Below are 20,648 nucleotides of genomic sequence, written 5' to 3'. Positions count from 1 at the left end.
GCACACAACATTCTTCTTCAGGGAATGAGAAGTTTAGAAGAGGTAACAGCATGTGTGAACAACTAAGATTGTGCAAAAGGCAGAGAATGTGAGTTAAAATGCCACATACAAAACTTTAGATACCAACAAAAGGTTTTGAAAGTGTGCAACCAACTCAGATCATACAAAGTTAATACTGATCCAGATAATACATTGCAAAGGAACAGATGACACCTCAGACCATTAGTTGGAAAATTAATCCTGCACAAAGAGAGTGAAGAATAATGTCCAGGTGATGATTGCGCAGTGATGTCGAGTGACATCATGTGCCTATCTACAGCTATCTATATCTGTAACAAAAACAGAAACTGCTGGTGAAAAACAGCAGGTCATCTATGGGAGGAAAGCAGAGTTCACATTTCAAGTTCAGTGATTCTTCGTCAGAACTGATAGAAGCTGGGAAAAGGTGTATTTAAGCTGAAGATAAAGTTGGGGTGGGGGTAGGGGTGCAAAGGGGTGGTGGCAGAGGTGAGTGGATAGATGGAGATAGAGCTTAGAGAAACAGGGTACAGGTTTTTAAGCTTTTTTATCTCCTGCCAACAGAAGAGGTTGAAACAGTATATTACTGGAGTGGAAGGGATCTTTGATGATGTTGACTGCCTTTCCATGACAATGAGAGTTATAGATGGAGCCCATGGATGGGAGGTTGGCTTGCATGATGGTCTGGGCTGTGTACACAACTTTCTGTAGTTTCTTACAGTCCTGGCCAGAGTAGTTGCTGTATCAAGCAATTATGCACCGAAGAGAATGTTTTCTATGATGCATCTGTAAAGTTGCTGAAGGTCATTGTGGACATGTTAAATTTCCAAAGGCTCCTGAGGAAGAGGAGGCATTATTGTGCCTTTTTGACCATTTTATCTGCTTGCGAGACCCAGGACAGATTGTTGGTTATTGTCACTCCTAGAAACTTGACACTTCTGACCCTTTCCACTCAGCCCCACTTCTTCCTTTCTTCCTGAAGTCAATGATCAGTTCTTTAGTTTTGCTGACATTGAGGGAGAGATTGTTATCATTGCATTCTATCTCTTTCCTTTATTCTGACTCGTCATTGTTTGATATCTGGCCTCCAACGTGGTATTGTCAGCAAACTTACAGATGGTGTTCATACAAAATGTTGCCACATCGTCATTAGTGTGCAGGGAGTACATTAGGGTGCTGAGTACACATTCTTGCAGGCCACCAGTGTTGAGGAGATGCAATTGTCTATCTTCACTGATTGCTATCCAGTTGCAAAAGACAGAGCCGAGACCTATGTTTCAAGAGTTTTGAAATTAGTTTGTTTGGGAATATAGTGTTGAATCCAGAGCTGGTGTTGATAAATAGGAGCCTGATATGGGTATTCTTACAATCCAAATGTTTCAGAGATGAGACTAGGGCAAGGGAAATGGCATCTACTGTGGGCCTGTTTTAATGGCTAGGCAAATTGCAAGGGATTGAGGCAAGCTGGGAGGGTAGAGTTGAGGTGAACTGTGACTAGCCTCTTGAAGCACCTAATGAAGGTCAGAACCAGCGGGCTGTAGTCATTGAAGCATACTTCATGTATTTTCTTTAGTACTGGTGGGTCTTCTTGAAGTAAATGGGGTCTTCAGATTATAGCAAGGAGAGATTAAAGATGTCAGTGAATAGTTCCACCAGCTGGTCCACACATGACCAGAGTGCACAGCCAGTGACTCCGTCTGGGTCAGTCACTTGCCTTGAGTTCACTTTCAGGAAGACTGACCTGACGTCTGCAGCAGTAATTGAGGGAATAGGTGCTTCCAGGGCTGTCAGGGCAGGTGACACCGAGCCACTGGCATTCTACTTGAGCCGATCACAAAAAGCATTCAGCACATCAGGAAGGGATGTGTTTTTGTTCTGCCTCATTTTGTAACCCATTAGACCTTGCCACAGCTGGCGGGTATCTGTGTGGCCTCTAATTTGATTCGGTACTGAATTTTTGCGGAGGTCATATTTGGATTTCCTGTAAATGTCTGAGACATCCATCTTGAAAGTTACATGCTGCTAGGCAGTGGATTTCCTCATTCACCGAAGGTTTCCAGTGAGGGAACATACAGATTGACTTCTTTGGCATGCAGTCCTCTACGCACTTGATAATAGAACATAGAACATAGAACATAGAACAATACAGCACAGAACAGGCCCTTCGGCCCATGATGTTGTGCCGAACTTCTAACCTAGATTAAGCACCCATCCATGTACCTATCCAAATGCCGCTTAAAGGTCGCCAATGATTCTGACTCTACCACTCCCACGGGCAGCGCATTCCATGCCCCCATCACTCTCTGGGTAAAGAACCCACCCCTGACATCTCCCCTATACCTTCCACCCTTCACCTTAAATTTATGTCCCCTTGTAACACTCTGTTGTACCCGGGGAAAAAGTTTCTGACTGTCTACTCTATCTATTCCTCTGATCATCTTATAAACCTCTATCAAGTCACCCCTCATCCTTCGCCGTTCCAACGAGAAAAGGCCGAGAACTCTCAACCTATCCTCATACGACCTACTCTCCATTCCAGGCAACATCCTGGTAAATCTTCTCTGCACCCTCTCCAAAGCTTCCACATCTTTCCTAAAGTGAGGCGACCAGAACTGCACACAGTACTCCAACTGTGGCCTAACCAAAGTCCTGTACAGCTGCAACATCACTTCACGACTCTTGAATTCAATCCCTCTGCTAATGAACGATAATACTCCATAGGCCTTCTTACAAACTCTATCCACCTGAGTGGCAACCTTCAAAGATCTATGTACATAGACCCCAAGATCCCTCTGTTCCTCCACCTGACTAAGAACCCTACCATTAACCCTGTATTCCGCATTCTTATTTGTTCTTCCAAAATGGACAACCTCACACTTGACAGGGTTGAACTCCATCTGCCACTCCTCAGCCCAGCTCTGCATCATATCTAAGTCCCTCTGCAGCCGACAACAGCCCTCCTCACTGTCCACAACTCCACCTATCTTCGTATCATCTGCAAATTTACTGACCCACCCTTCGACTCCCTCATCTAAGTCATTAATAAAAATTACAAACAGCAGAGGACCCAGAACTGAACCCTGAGGAACTCCACTTGTAACTGGGCTCCAGGCTGAATATTTACCATCTACCACCACTCTCTGCCTTCGACCGGTTAGCTAGTTTTCTATCCAATTGGCCAAATTTCCCTCTATCCCATGCCTCCTGACTTTCCGCATAAGCCTACCATGGGGAACCTTATCAAATGCCTTACTAAAATCCATGTCCACTACATCCACTGCTCTACCCTCATCCACATGCTTGGTCACCTCCTCGAAGAATTCAATAAGACTTGTAAGGCAAGACCTACCCTTCACAAATCCGTGCTGGCTGTCCCTAATCAAGCAGTGTCTTTCCAGATACTCATAAATCCTATCCCTCAGTACCCTTTCCATTACTTTGCCTACCACAGAAGTAAGACTAACTGGCCTGTAATTCCCGGGGTTATCCCTATTCCCTTTTTTGAACAGGGGCACAACATTCGCTACTCTCCAGTCCCCTGGTACCACCCCCGTTGCCAGTGAAGACGAGAAGATCATTGCCAACGGTACTGCAATTTCCTCTCTTGCTTCCCACATAATCCTAGGATATATCCCGTCAGGCCCGGGGGACTTGTCTATCCGCAAGTTGTTCAAAATGTCCAACACATCTTCCTTCCTAACAGGTATCTCTTCTAGCTTATCAGTCCGTTTCACACTCTCCATGACAGTGGTGGCATACTTGGCTTGGTTTTCCAGTGAATTCTTGAATATGATCCAGTCCACCAATTCCAAGCAGTCCAAGAGAAGACCTTCCGCTGCCTCAGAGCAGCACTGTACTACTTTCTGTGATGGGTCCTCTGGCTTCAACTTCTGCTCATAAGCTGGGAGGAGGAGCACAGCATTGTGATCTGATTTTCCAAAGTGCAAATGGGGTATGGAGCTGTAGGCATCTTTGATGGTCAAGAATGTTGGGCCCCCTGGAGGAGTCCATTGATGGTATTTTTGTAACACCTGCTTGATGTTCACCTAGTTAAAGTCACCAGCCACAATGAATTTTGTCTCCAGAGCATTTGGAATGTTGGAATTTCATTCAGAGCATTCTTCACTTCTGCTTTAGTCAGCGTTACTGTACCTGAAGAGGTGGCCGAAGGGTATAACTATCACATAATCCAGCTTATCTCAGATCACTTGAAATGTGACACATTAATGCTCTTCTGCTGTAATCAAATAGCCAGGTACTAGATAAGGTACTCATCTATCGAGGAATATAATAATCGTATATAATAGTCAGCTGTAATAGTCATTTGCTGGATCATTCAATTATCCATGCCCAGTTTCTTTACTTTAATATAAGCATTGCTGCAACTGGTAAAATATCCTGCTGGAGGCAAAAATCTACATCAGATATCATTGATTGGATTATTGTGAAACAGGTGCCATTTTTCTGAACCATATTGGATTCTACTGGGACCATGTGAATACTAAATTTAGTTTAAGGAACAAACAATTTTTATTTCTAGTCTTACTGATTCTGGCACCCAGCTAATTGAGAATATCGAACATTAAACAAAATCTTAAAACAGCATGTAATTATTATAATTATATTAATAGTTCATGCAATTATTCAAACAAACATACGGCTTTCAATGGGAAAAAATGCTTTCTTGAGTAACAGCCAAGCTGGAAATTATTTAAAATGCTCAAAACACATTATTCAATGACACAAATATGCAAACATGTACAAGTAACGTTAAATTAAATTCATTGTGAAAACCCCCTTGGTGAATCACCTACCTAATTAATACATGTAGCACAAGCTGAATTAACAGTCTATTATGGTGAATCAATATTAATCTGTCTTTCACCCTTTTGCTCCATCCAGCTTCTATGACACCAATGACAAGAACCTTTTGCTCTGCAAGTACCATGTATGAGAAAACAAAAGGTGTATTTTTAAAGCATTTTACCATGATCACTGGATGTTTTAAGTTGCTTTATGACTGATGAAGCACTTTTGAATTCTAGTTACTGCTGTAATATAAGAAAGATGGCAACCAAGTTATGCATAAAAGATCCCACAAGCAGCAATGTGGTGTCTGTTGTTATTAGTTATTTGTTGTCAGGGTTATTGGGGAGTAAAGGAGCTATGAGACTGAACAGTCAGTAAATTTTATCTACAAAATAAGGTGTCTTGGTTTTCTATCCTACCAACTGGCCTGGATCTAGATTGCCACTGTCCGCCCACAATATTCTTTGACCTCCTTATTGGTCAAGAAACTATCTATATAGAAATGTAAAATGACAAAACTAGTAGTTTTGCAACCAACCTGAAGAACTGAGACTTAACCAGACTACATTTCCTTAGATGCTTATGCGCACTTTTGCACAAATGCAAATCTTTATTTTTTCTTTTTCTACAACTGTTATGTGGAATTGTTGCATTTTCAGCAGATTTAGAGGCAGGCTGTTCAGATCATGTTCATTCTTAAGCTGCTGTAATATTTATTTCCACATCATCTGATTTTAAGAAGTCATGTGCACACCACAAAATTCTGTGTGGGTCAGATTGAGCTCTTAGGAACTCAACACATAAGATTTAGAAAAGTAGTGAAAAAGAAAGTAAGACAAGCAAAGAGTAATTATAAACAAGATTGGCAGCTAGCATAATGAGAAATTCCAAAGTCTTTTATAAGTGCAGCAAAAATAAATGGGTGGGAAAAGGAGAACAGAGGGCCAAAAATGGGATTAACACAAGGACCCAAGATGCATGGCTAAAGTTTAAAATAAATACTTAACATCAGCCATTGCATCCGAGACAGGTGCTGCCCAGATTCTGCTGACAGATGAGGAAACAAAACCACTAGGAAGGGTTTAAAATTGGTAGAGAGTTGGTTCGCTCAGTTGGCTGGTTTGCGATGTCGAGTGATGCTAACAGCATGCAATCAATTTTCAAACGACTTGAGTTCACCACAAAGATACTGTCTTCTTAACCTCACTACTTGTCGGAAGTATGGTGACCTTCAGGTTAAACTCACCACCAACCATCTTTGTCTAACGCCAGTACTGTCAGAGAGTCATAGACTTATTGAGCCATACAGCACAGACACAGACCCTTTGGTCCAACTTGTCTATGCTGACCAAGTTCCCCAAACTAAAATTAGTCTTACTTTCGTGTATTTGGCCCATATTCCTCTAAATCTTTCCTATTCATGTACCTGTCCAAATGTGTTTTAAATGTTGTAACTGTACCTGCATCTATCACTTCCTCTGGCAGTTTATTCCACATGCAAACCACCCTTTGTGTGAAAATAATGACCCTCAGATTCCTTTGAAATCTTTCTTCTTTCACCTTAAAAATATATCTCTTAGTTTTGAACTCACCCACTCTAGGGAAAAGACCTTTGCCATTCATCTTATCCATGCCCCTTATAATTTTAAAGACATCTATATAGTCACCCTCGACCTCCTACCCTCCAGTTATCTTCAGAGTATGGTCACTGCAATTTTAAAATTGCTAATGAGGCTGTACTGTATTGAATAAATTGTCGGTACTTGAAGTTATTAAATAATTAGGACTGGATCATCCAAAAATATTGAAGAAAGTGAGAGTCTAACCTACAATAGCACTACCAATTATCTTTGAATCTCCCCTGGATATGTAGGTGGTGCCTGGAGAATTATGAATTTGTTCAAAATAGATTGTGAAGATCAACTCAACAATTATAGACCATCCAATGTAACTTTGATGGTGAGGAAACTTCCAGAAACAATTATTTCAGGTAAAATAAATAGTCATATAAAAAATGGGTTGATTTGGAAGAATGAGAAATTGTTTTTCTAAGGGAAAGTCGACTAGCTGAAGTTTTTGAAGTGGTAACAAGCAGAGTTGATGAGGAAAAGGCTATTGATCCAGTGTATATAGAATTCCAAAGGTTGTTCAATACATGCCAGACAATAGACTTGTGAGGAAAGTAATGGATCATGGAATAAAAGGGACAGTAGCAACATACATACATGTGATACGAAACAGTAATAATGGCTAATTGATTTTTTTTGGTTTGGAAATAAATCTGTGGTGGGTTCATAGGTTTCAGTTTTGGGACACTTGCTATATCCTGATATATATCAATGATTTGTATTTTGTGTGCAGGGGACAATTTCAAAGTATATCGATGACACAAAATTTGTAAGAATTGTAAACTATGAGGAAGACAGTGTAAAACTTAAGCAAACATTGTAAATTTGGTCGAATGGGCAGATAAATGCGAAATGAAGTGCAGTTTGAAGAAAGATGGAAAGAAAATGGAAAACCAGCATGAAATGAAGGCTGTGATTCGAAAGGTTGTGCAGGAGCAGTGAGACTTGAGTATATATGTGCATATGTCTTAAAGATGGCAAGACAATAAAGACAGCAAGTAAAAAAGGCATTTGGTATTCAAGGCTTCATTAATTGCACTAGAGTAGTAAGGTTTTGCTGAACTTATACACTATTGGACCTCAACTGGAGTATTGTGCACAGTTCTGGAAGAAGTCGAATGCACAGAAAACAGTGTAGAAGAGATTCACGAGAATGATTCAAGGAATGAAAATCTTCAGTTATGATGAAAGGTTGGAGAATTTACAACTGTTTTCTTGGAAAAGCGAAGGCTGAAGGCAGATTTGACAGAAGTTTTCAAAGTATGAAAAGAATGGAGAGGCAGAACCTATTGCCATTCATTCAAGTATTGAAAACTGGAGGGCAGAGTTAAAGTGATTTGCAAAAGAAACAAATGACAAGTGAGAAAATTTTTTATCACACAGCAACTATTTAGGATATGGAATGCATTGCTTAGAAGTATGGTGGAGGCAGGTTCAATCAAAGCACTGAAAAGGGTATTAGTTGATTATTTAGACAGAAACAATGTGCTGGGCTATGGAAAAAGGCAGGAGATTGGCACTAAGTCAAAATGCCTGCAGAGATGGCTTTCATCTGCACCTAACATTTCCCTGATTTTGTAATTCTGAGACAGTATTTTGGTTAGCAAATGGGGGCAAGGAGACGGCACGGAGAGAGGGTGCAAATTTCAGAAGGCCCTATTTTCATGCTTGCTTCTGCAACCATCCCCCAAGCACATTTTACAGATAGCACTATCCCGAAGACCACTTTGTTGCAGGTCATTGGCAAATTTGGTCATGTAGTTTCCTATCCTGTCACCTAGGCCATTACTAACTGTGGCGATTATATTACAATCACGAGTTCGAGCAAAATAAGTGGCAAGTGTGGTTTGAGAAACCTATTGGAATAGTGGAGAGTCAAGCTTTCATGGAATGCAGGCCATTTTTTCATTCTTTTCCTCTGCAATGAAAGAGCTGGATCCCAAGTATTTATTTCGGTTAATACAGATTTTCCACTAATGCTATTATTATGAAAATATCAATCCATTTATGTTCATGTAAATAAATGTATCACTGGCTTGGTGTTGTTTCACTATCCATACACAGAGTCAGGGGGAAACTTTTCACAATTTTTCTCATAGAATTTTGTGATATTTTGGCTACTTTTTTATTTAAAAAGAAGCTTTAAAATGTATGAGTTGCTTCCAGTTTGTTCAGGCAAAGCTCTATTTTTTACAAGTTTATGAAAGAACTTTGAGGAAAAAGTGATTATTATGCTAATTCAAAATTGATTTCCCTGGAGACAAAACAATGAAGCTTTTTGTTAGGTTGAATAATCAATAGGGAGTGTTTTTAAACAGTTAATGGCTCTACTTATGAGGTGTTGAGAAGCTGATGTATATGTAAAGCTGGGCCAAATTACAAGACCAATGGTTTCCTGATGTGATTTTTAGGCAGTGCTACAAGTAGACACTGAATACACCCATCTGAGGGAGAAAGTCTGTGATTGTATATGCAAATATACCAAATGCTACCGCCAGTGGGTTTGTGAATCGCAATTTTTTTTACAAAAAAAGAATTTTTTTTGTAGTTAGCATTTAATTGAAATATACCTTAAATTCTGAAGTTTCCAGCCTTAAGCAGAATTTCAGTAGTACCTTCATTAGAAGAACAATTGGGTTTAATTAATTTAAGAAGCAGCTGAACCTGGATTTTTTGCAATCAGGTCAGATACGCTTTTTGTATTAAAGAACTCATCAAATTAGACAACCTAATATGATTTCAAACTAGAGTTGTGTAATTAGGGGACTAAAGAGAAGAACGGAAGGGCCTGGTCCATTTCTTTCTCCTTGCCTACTTTTTTCCTCTTCTATGAAGCTACTACAGCAGAAGAAAATAATAATTTGGTGAGAATCTGGTCAGTGACTAGAGTCATAGAGTCATAGAGATTGTACAGCATGGAAACAGACCCTTTGGTCCAACCCATCCATGCCGACCAAATATCCCAACCCAAACTAGTCCCACCTGCTAGCACCTGGCTCATATCCCTCCAAACCCTTCCTATTCATATAATCATCCAAATGCCTCTTAAATGTTGCAAATGTGCCTCCACCACATCCTCTGTGAGCTCATTTCATACACGTACCACCCTCTGCTTGAAAAAGTTGCCCCGTAAGTCTCTTTTATATCTTTCCCCACTCACCCCAAACCTATGTCCTCTAGTTTTGGACTCCCCATACACAGGGAAAAGACTTTGTCTATTTATCCCATCCATGCCCCTCATAATTTTGTAAATCTCCATAAGGTCACCCCTCAGCATCCAACGCTCCAGGGAAAACAGCTCCAGCTTATTCAGCTTCTCCCTGTAGCTCAGATCCACCAACCCTGGCAACATCCTTGTAAATATTTTCTGAACCCTTTCAAGTTTCACAACATCTTTCCCATAGGAAGGAGACCAGAATTGCACGCAATATTCGAACAGTGGTCTAACCAATGTCCTGTACAGCCGCAACATGACCTCCCAACTCCTGTACTCAATAGTCTGACCAATAAAGGAAAGCATACCAAATGCCTTCTTCACTATCCTATCTACCTGCAACTCCACTTTCAAGGAGGTATGAACTGCAATCCAAGGTCTCTTTGTTCAGCAACATTCCCTGTGACCTTACCATTAAGTGTATAAGTCCTGCTAAGATTTGCTTTCCCAAAATGTAGCACCTGGCATTTATATGAATTAAACTCCATCTGCCACTTCTCAGCGCATTGGCCCATCTGGTCCAGATCCTGTTGTAATCTGAGGTAACCGTCTTCGCAGTCCACTACACCTCCAATTTTGGTGTCATCTGCAAACGTACTAACTGTACCTCTTATGCTCGCATCCAAATCATTTATGTAAATGACAAAAAGTAAAGGGCCCAACACCGATCCTTGTGGCACTCCACTGGTCACAGGCCTCCAGTCTGAAAAACAACCATCCACCACTACCTTCTGTCTTCTACCTTTGAGCCAGTTCTGTATCCAAATGGCTAGTTCTCCCTGTATTCCGTGAGATCTAACCTTGTTAATCAATCTCCTATGGGTAACCTTGTCAAACGTCTTACTGAAGTCCATATAGATCACATCTACTGCTCTGCCCTCATCAATCTTCTTTGTTAATTCTTCAAAAAACTCAATCAAGTTTGTGAGACATGATTTCCCATGCACAAAGACATGTTGACAATCCCGAATCAGTCCTTGCCTTTCCAAATACATGTACGTCCTGTCCCTCAGGATTCCCTCCAACAACTTGCCCACCATTGAGGTCAGGCTCACCAGTCTATAGTTCCCTGGTTTGTCTTTACTGCCCTTCTTAAACAGTGGCACCACGTTTGCCAACCTCCAGTCTTCCGGCACCTCACCTCTGACTATCGATGATACAAATATCTCAGCAAGAGGCCTAGCAATCACTTCTCTAGCTTCCCACAGTTCTCGGGTACACCTGATCAGGTCCTGGGGATTTATCCACCTTTAACCGTTTCAAGACATCCAGCACTTCCTCCTCTGTAATCTGGACATTTTGCAAGATGTCACCATCTATTTCCCTACAGTTTATATCTTCCATATCCTTTTCCACAGTAAATGCTAATGCAAAATATTCATTTAGTATCTCCCCCATTTTCTGAGGCTCCACACAAAGGCCACCTTGCTGATCTTTGAGGGGCCCTATTCTCTCCCTAGTTACCCTTTTGCCCTTAATATATTTGTAAAAACCCTTTGGATTCTCCTCAATTCTATTTGCCAAAGCTATCTCATGTCCCTGTTTTGCCTTCCTGATTTCCCTCTTAAGTATACTCCTACTTTCTTTATACTCTTCTAAGGATTCACTTGATCTATCCTGTCTATACCTGACATATGCTTCCTTCTTTTTCTTAACCAAACCCTCAATTTCTTTAATCATCCAGCATTTCCTATACCTGCCAGCCTTTCCTTTCACCCTGACAGGAATATACTTTCTCTGGATTCTTGCTATCTCATTTCTGAACTTCCCATTTTCCAGCCATCCCTTTACCTGCGAACACCTGCCTCCAATCAGCTTTCGAAAGTTCTTGCTAAATATTGTCAAAATTGGTCTTTCTCCAATTTAGAACTTCAACTTTTAGATCTGGTCTATCCTTTTCCATCACCACTTTAAAATGAATAGATTTATGGTCACTGTCCCCAAAGTGCTCCCCCACTGACACCTCAGTCACCTGCCCTGCCTTATTTCCCAAGAGTAGGTCAAGTTTTGCACCTTCTCGAGTAGGTACATCCACATACTGAATCAAAAAATTGTCTTGTACACACTTAAGAAATTTCTCTCCATCTAAACCTTTAACACTTTGGCAGTCCCAGTCTATGTTTAGAAAGTTAAAGTCCCCTACCATAACTACCCTATTATTCTTACAGATAGCTGAGATCTCCTTACAAGTTTGTTTCTTAATTTCCCTCTGACTATTGGGGCGTCTATAATACAATCGCAATAAGGTGATCATCCCTTTCTTATTTTTCAGTTCCACCCAAATAATTTCCCTGGATGTATTTCTGGGAATATCCTCCCTCAGCACAACTGTAATGCTATCCCTTATCAAAAATGCCACTCCCACTAAGGCTTATTCTATTCTTAATTTTCAAGCCAACATAGCAATTCATGATGAGATTGATATTTTGCTCTACCTTGTGTGTACGGCTGATGAATCTGGCATTTATATATTTCCTGACAGTTTGAGCGTACATGCCAAGCCCAGGGTCCAAGTTGACACCTTCTTTGATCGCTCCTCGACAGATCCCTGTTCCAGTTTGTCAGTGGGCTTATTGGAACCACTGCTGGCATCTTGAAAGAATTCCCAGAGTCTCATTTGTCTGATGAACTCCTCCGTGTCTGCTGCAAGACATGTATGCGCAAACCATCAGGAAATATATAAATGCCAGATTCATCAGCCGTACCCACAAGGAAGAGCAAAATATCACCCGTTCACAATGCAATGCCATCCAGGCTCTCAAAACTAATCACAACATTGTTATCAAACCAGCAGATAAAGGAGGAGCCATTGTCATTCAGAATAGAACAGGTTACTGCAAGGAAGTGTACCAACAACTGAACAACCAGGAACACTACATGCAACTACCAGCTGATCTGACCAAAGAACACACCCATGAATTAAACACATTGATCAGGACTTTGGATGCAGTCCTTCAGAGGTCCCTATGCTCCCTCACCCCACGTACTTCTTGTATAGGTGACTTCTACTGCCTTCCAAAGGTACACAAAACCAACTTACCAGGACATCCCATCGTATCAGGCAATGGGGCCCTGACAGAATCTCTCCGGCTATGTTGAAGGCATCTTGAAGCCTATTGTACAGGGGATCCCCAACTTCTGTCACGACACTACGGATTTTTTACAGAAACTCAGCACCTACGGACCATTCGAACCGGGAACATTCCTCGTCACAATGGACATTTCAGCAATCGACACGAGCATCCCCCACAGTGATGGCATCACAGCAACAGCCTCAGTACTCAACACCAACAACTGCCAATCTCCAAACACCATCCTACAACTCATCCACTTTATCCTCGATCACAATGTCATCACCTTTGACAACCAGTTCTTCATCCAGACACATGAAACAGCCACGGGGATCAAATTTGCACCCCAATATGCCAACATCTTCATGTACAGGTTTGAACAAGACTTCTTCTCTATGCAGGACCTCCAACCAACATTATACACAAGGTACATTGACGACATTTTCTTTCTCAGGACCCATGGCGAGGAGTCACTGATAAAACCACACAGTGATATCAACAAGTTTCATCCCACCATCAAACTCACCAGACTACTCTCAACTATCTGTCTCATTCTTGGACACATGCATCTCTATCAAGGATGGACACCTCAGCACCATACTCAACCGCAAACCCACAGATAACCTCACAATGCTACACTTCTCCAGCTTCCACCCAAAACATATTAAAACAGCCATCCCTTATGGACAAGCCCTACACATACACAGGATCTGTTCAGATGAGGAGGAATGTGACGGGCACCTGGAAGTACTCAGGGATGCCCTTATAAGAACGGGCTACAATGCTCAACTCATCGGCCGCCAGTTCCAATGTGCCACAGCTAGGAACCGTAGTGACCTCCTCATCTGCAGCACAGACAAGTGCTGCAACTGACAGGGTACCCTTCATTGTTCAGTACTTCCCAGGAGATGAAAAACTATGCCATGTTCTTCGTGACCTGCAACACATTATCAATGAGGATGAACACCTCGCCAAGACCTTCCCCATATCTCCACTGCTTGCCTTTAAACAACCGCCAAACCTCAAACAGATCATTGTTCATAGCAAGCTGCCCAGCTTTCAGGACAACTCCATACAACCCTATCACGGTAGGCGTTGCAAGTCGTGTCAGAGTGTGGACATGGATACCAACATTACACGTGGGGACACCTCCCACCATTTACGTGGCAGGTACTCATGTGACTCAGCCAACGTTGTCTATCTTATACGTTGCAGGCAAGGATGCCCTGAGGCATGGTACATTGGGGAAACCGAGCAAAGACTACGACAACGGAAGAATGGGGGCCGCATAACAATCAACAACAATTAACAACAATTAACAGACAGAGTGTTCCCTCCAAGTTGGGGAACACTTCAGTGGTCCAGGACATTCAGCCTCGGACCTTCCGGTGACCATCCTCCAAGGCGGAGTTTGGGACAGGCAGCAGTGAAAAGTGGCCAAGCAGAGGCTGATAGCTAAGTTCGGTACCTGTAGGAGGACCTCAACCGGGACCTTGGGTTCATGTCACACTACAGGTGACCACCATTGCACTATACACAACCACAGACACTCCTACATACACACACAGGCATTCCTATATACACACATACATACACACGGACACACATATACACAAACATGCACACAGACACTCACACACACCCTTACAGACACACACACACACTCCCACACTCACATGCACCCCCTTCACAGACTTAAGACACTCCACACTCACATACACATATATATACACTCTCTCTCTTTCACTCACAACCCCCCAACCCAGACAGACAGACAGACACACAAACACACACACACACACACACACACACACACAAAGACCCACATGCATACATATACATATACATATACATTTGTGGGGTGAATTTGGACTTGCAGAGTTACATTGTACTTTGCTCAAAAACTGCATGAATTCATGTAAAACTCTGTTATCTCACTTTTTAGTTTACAATCAGTCTAAACATTATGGCAAAGACAGAGACCACAGGGGGCTAACACATTCAACATATTGTCTAGCTAACACCCATTGTACAGTTAACCGGAGAATGCAACTTTTAAAAAAGGTTTTGTGATTTACACATGAAAGAAGTGAAACTATCATAGTATTCTAACAGATGAAAGCCTCAACAAACAATTAAGGTATTATTCAATGTATAATTTCAGTTACATCACACTGTAAACTTTTACTATAAATTCTGTGTCTGACAATTGTGCCTTCCCCAACCACCTGATGAAGGACCCTTGCTCCGAAAGCTAGTGTGCTTCCAATTAAACCTGTTGGACTATAACCTGGTGTTGTGTGATTTTTAACTTTGTGCATCTTTGTCCAACACTGACATCTCCAAATCATATCTGCCACATACTGTTTCCAACAGCAAAGAATGCCAACCCAGAGGCTGTGTTTTTTGCATGATTCCAGAGATTGAACATCTGCTTAGGACTGAAAATAGGAATTTGTAATGCGAGGAGAAGGATCCAGTCATCATTATCCATGTAGGTACCAAAGACATTGGCATGGCACAGAAGGAGGTTCTGTATAGTCAATATCAAGAGTTAAGCATCAAATTAGAAATCAAAATCCAAAACATCAAATGTCTAGATTATTATCTAAACCATGTGCAAATTGGTTTAAGGCAAATCAAACTAAAGAAATAAATGTGTGGCTTAAAATATAGTATGGGAACATTGGATTCCAGTTCATAGGGCACTGGTAGCAATACTGGGGAAATTGGAATTTGTACCATGAGGATGGTCTCCACAAAAAACATGCTGGGCCCAGTATTCTTGGGAACATTAATTAAATAAGGGATGTAAAAGATCAAATGTAAGAAGATGTTACAAATCAAAGAGCAAAAACAAAGACAAAGAGGAAGATACCAAAACTGAAATTTTTAAAAAATGACAAGAAAGGATAAAGAGCATGAAACTATGAGTAAACCAGCAGATAAGACTTTGCAGAAATACAGTGATAACACTAAAGGTTCTGTATCTAAATGCATGTAGAATCCAAACCAAAATGGTTAAACTGAGATGGCAAATAGAAAATAATAACTATGTTCTGGTACAGAGACATGGCTGTAGGATGATGTGGATTAGGACCTTGGTACAGGACATTCAGGACTGACAAAAAGCTAGTAAAAGTTGGAAGGGTGGCTTGGTTAGTGAATTACAACATTAGCATAATAAAGCGGGGTGTCTGAAGTTTAGGAAACGAGTATGTGCAAACTGTTTGGGTAGAGATGAGAAATAATAAAGGCAAAAGATCACTTGTGAAAATGGTATACAGACACTCTAACAATAGGATGGAGCACGAAGGAAGTAATGCTAAGAATTTGTCAGAAAGGCATAGTGATACTAATTTGCGAATTTAATCTAAGTATTGAACAGAGAAGTCAGATATACAGAAGTAACCTAAGTGAAGGGTTCATAGAATATGTTGGCCTAGTATCTTAGTACAGCATGTGCAGAGCTGATATGATCTGAGCTGATCAAAGAGCAGGCTATACCTCATGTACAGTATTGATCACATTACCTAAAAAAGATATAAATGACATAATCCAAAGAAGGTTTACTAGACTCATCCCTGGAATGGGCAGGTTGTCTTTTATGAATAGGCTGGACAGACTAGACTAGTAAGAGGTGACATAATTGAAACATATAAGCTGCTGAGGGATCTTGACAGCTTGGATCTTGAGAAAATGGTTTCTCTCACAGGTGAATCCAGCACTGGGGTTCTTCATTTTTTTATTTGTAGAATGCCTACAGTGTGAAAACAGTCCCTTCGACACAATAAGTCCAAACCAGCGCTCCGAAGACTATCCTACTCAAACCCATTCCCCAACCCTATTACTTTACATTTATCCCTGACTAATACACCTAACCTACACATCTCTGAACATGATGAAAATGTGTTGCTGGAAAAGCGCAGCAGGTCAGGCAGCATCCAAGGAGCAGGAGAATCGACGTTTCGGGCATGAGCCCTCCTGGGTCCTTGGCGCTGTGAGGCAGCAGTGCTAACTACTGAGTCATCGTGCTGTCTGGGTCATTTTATAAAAAGCTGTAGTCACCCATTTAAGATAGAAGTGAGATGAAGTGTTTTCTCTCAGATAGTTTGAGACTTTGCAACTCTTTTCATGAATAGATAGTGGGAGCAGAGTCCTTGAACACTTTTTAAGGCAGCGGTAGATAGATTCTTGTCAAGAAAGGGTTTGAAAGGCAATCAGAGGTTATAATCAGGTCAACTATGATATGTTGAACAGTGGAGAAAGCTTATTCCTGTTCCTAATTCATATGTTTGAATGTATTGAAGTTGGATTAAATAGTGATCGCATAATATAGGCACCCCTAGTCAGCAGCATGGTATGAATTAAATTTTACATTCAGTTTGAGAAATTACAAGGAAATGAAAGCAGAGCAGGCTAAAATGAGGATAATTCAGTAAAGGTGGAGTGGAAGACATTTAAGGGAATATTTCAGAATGCAAAGAGTAGGTACATTCGGACTCTTACTTAATTACCATTAAAAAAGTGTTTGAACACAGATGATGTACAAAGGTAGGGGAAGAAAGTCTATGTTTAGCAGAAGATAATGATGCCTATTTGTAGAGAAGTAGCAGACAGTGTTTCGCCTCATTTGTCCCTTCTCTGAAAAACTCCAAAGCTCATATGTGGTAATCTCCAGAACCGGAGGTCAACGTTATGATCTTTGTCAGCACATCATAGAGTCATAGAGACATACAGCACGGAAACAGACCCTTCACTCCAACTCATCCATGCTAAACAGATATCCGAACCTAATCTAGTCCTATTTTCCAGCACTTGGCTTACATCCTTCTAAACCATTCCTATTCATATACCCATCCAGATGCTTTTTAATTGCTGCAGTTATACTGACCTCCACTACTTCCTCTGGCAGCTCATTCCATAAGACACCACCTTCTGCATGAAAACGCTGCCCCTGCGATCCCTTGTATATCTTTCCCCTCTCACCCTAAACCTATGCCCTCTAGTTCTGGACTCCTCCACTACAGGGAAATGACTTTCTCTATTTATCTTATCCATGCCCCTCATGATTTTATAAACCTCTATAAGGTCACCCCTCAGCCTAATCGCCATGTATAAAATATCAGAGTGCTGGCTGCAGCTTAGAGGGAACGTTGGTCACAGACACAATGGGCTAAATGACCTCTTTCTGAAAATAAAACAAATCTTATTTGTGACAGCATTTCTGTAATTCTGTAGATGTAGTTGTGTGGCATACTAGAAAGCTTAAAGATAGTCTCAAATTTGAAGAAAAAATATAATTGTACAAAGATAGCTAACAGGCCAAAAGATCAGACAAAACTTTTATTTTAGAAATCAAGGAATACTAGTTGATTGATATGAATGGAAATATTAGACTATGAGAAAAATCTGGTTAGAAATATAAGAACAGAGAGTAAGAGTTTCTATCCATATTTGAATAAAAGAGTTTCCAAATTAAACAGCCTGAAAATCCATTGAACAAGTAATTTACATCAATATTCAACACAGAGGTCACAAATAACATCTCAGAAGCAGCTATAAACCAGGAAATGGAAGGAATGTAGGAACTCCAAAAAAATCACAATCTATTACCAAACAATTTCTTTGCGGAGTGGTCTGACAAGTACGTAAGTCTTGATAAACTTAATTTTAGGCTGTTAAAATAAATAACTAGTTAGATAATTGAAGCATGGGTTTTTATTTTACAGAATTCCCTTGATTCAAGAAAGGACCCATTTCATTAGAAGACAGCCTTTATTCAAAAAAGAAGGGAAAAGCAAAACAGGAAACTTCAGGAAATTTAGCTGAACATCTGTTGTCGAGTATGTGCTAGAAGCTATTACTATAGTAGGGCACTGGATAAGTTCAACATAATCAGGCAGAGTCAATAAGTGTTTCTGAAAGGGAATGTATGCTTAACCAAATTATTTTGAAACCCTAGTATGTGCTGTGGATAAAGAGGAATTGGGCATGCACTGTGCTTAGGTTTCCTGAAAGCATTTGATAAAGTGCCATATCAAAGTTTCTCGTAGAAAAATAAATCTTATGTATAGGGTATAGTATTTGGCACAGATAGATTGATTTGGCTAACTGGAAGGGAAGAATCAATGTAAATGGGTCTCAACTGTTTAGTCATTTTGGAGAAAATTCTCAAAGCTGGCTTCAGAAATTTTTTTCTATAGAAAAACAATCAGTTAAGAAAAGCTCAGAAAATGATAGGGGTACTGTGAGAAGAGTGGGTTGCGGCCTAAAACATGGTTCAATTTACGGATAATCTATTCCATTGATATGGAGACATACAGAAAATTCCTCATTTTATATTATGTTTTATATATATATATGTATATATACATATATATATAATACATTAAATTAATTCAAACAAGTTGCAATTGTTGCTTTCAATGTTCACCTGCTCTGAAATGAAACAGCTTAAAGATTCTTATCGATTCGTGTCTCACCAAATGTTGCTGACTCACCTTCAGTCATAATGTAGAAAATAGTACAGGGAAGAGCAATAGGCAGAAATTGTGCTTTGCACAATATAGGTAAACGGAACATTGTTGATGGAAAAGATTTAAATCAATTAAAAGAACTAAGAAATATATGAGCAAAACAGCATTACAGTAGAAATACAGGTTTTGCTGTGTGATTTAAATTTACACTTTTTATACAGACAGGTCAAGTATCAGGAACAAATTGAATGAGTTATAGCTCTAAAGTACTGCGATATGACTACATGACAGTCTGTTGGTTAAATGAATTTACTAGATAGTAAAATATCCAATAAAGATACAGTAGCTGTTACTGACCACTAGTATTGGAGAGAGTGGATATTTATGGATGCAGTGCCAATCAGGAAAGCTTCTTTGTCCTGGATGGTGCCAAGCTACTTGAGTATTTTTGAACCTATGCTCATCCATCACACTCCTAACTGCCTAACTGACTTGTGCCTTGTTAATAATAGACAGACTTTTGGTAGTCAGGAAGTGAGTTACTCATCACAGGATTCCTAGCCTCTGACCTACTCTTGTAGCCTCCATATTTATAAAGTTAGTACTATTCAATTTCTGTTCAATGGTAACATCCAGGATGTTGATGGGGAATTTAGTAGTAGTAAGTTGATGTTGTCAAAAGTTGCTCAGTTAACCAGACAAGTGAAAGATCAAAAATAGAACTGCATAGTAATTGAGAGTGATAGAGAAACATCTTAGTTTAAGGAAAAAAAAAACTGTAAGAATTAGTCACTGCTATAAGAATTAGTCACTGAACTTCTTTGATATACTTCTTTATGCTTGGAGACAATTCTGCATCCTCTGAACTTTCTGAGGAAGGGTCACCAGAGCTTTTCCAGCAACTTCTTTTTTTGTTTCTGATTTATAACATCGTCAGTTCTTTTGGTTTTTACACATCTGGGATCATATATTTATGTAAACTCATTTAATACAGAAGTAATTCATCACCACACTCTGTAGATTTCAGCAACTTTAAATGGTAGCGCCTAATACTTTTCTTCTTTTATTTGCTATTATATAGAATATTGAATGTTGGTCTGCAAGGAATAATGCCTGATTGAGTGCAGTAAGCATGACCCACCTGGATCCTGGTCAGAATCAAGAAGGAGCTTCCAGGAAATAGATCTGGGCCTAATGTCTGTAGCAATGAAAGCTATAAACATGCAATCTGTAAGTATTTACAGAAATGCAATTAGCTTCATACAATTTGCTCAACAGGGACTGTCCTAGTTAGACTAGAAAGATGGCCCGTCTCATCCTGCACAAATACAGGCATGAAGGAACCCACGCTCCCAGCACAGATACTTCATATTGTATGTTTAATACAGCTCTTTTATCCTCTTCTCAGTCTTGGTACATCACCTTAAAC

The sequence above is a fragment of the Chiloscyllium punctatum genome, chromosome 5 (genome assembly GCF_047496795.1).
Source record: "Chiloscyllium punctatum isolate Juve2018m chromosome 5, sChiPun1.3, whole genome shotgun sequence".
Lineage (NCBI taxonomy): Eukaryota > Metazoa > Chordata > Chondrichthyes > Orectolobiformes > Hemiscylliidae > Chiloscyllium > Chiloscyllium punctatum.
Note: the sequence above shows the minus strand (reverse complement) of the source record.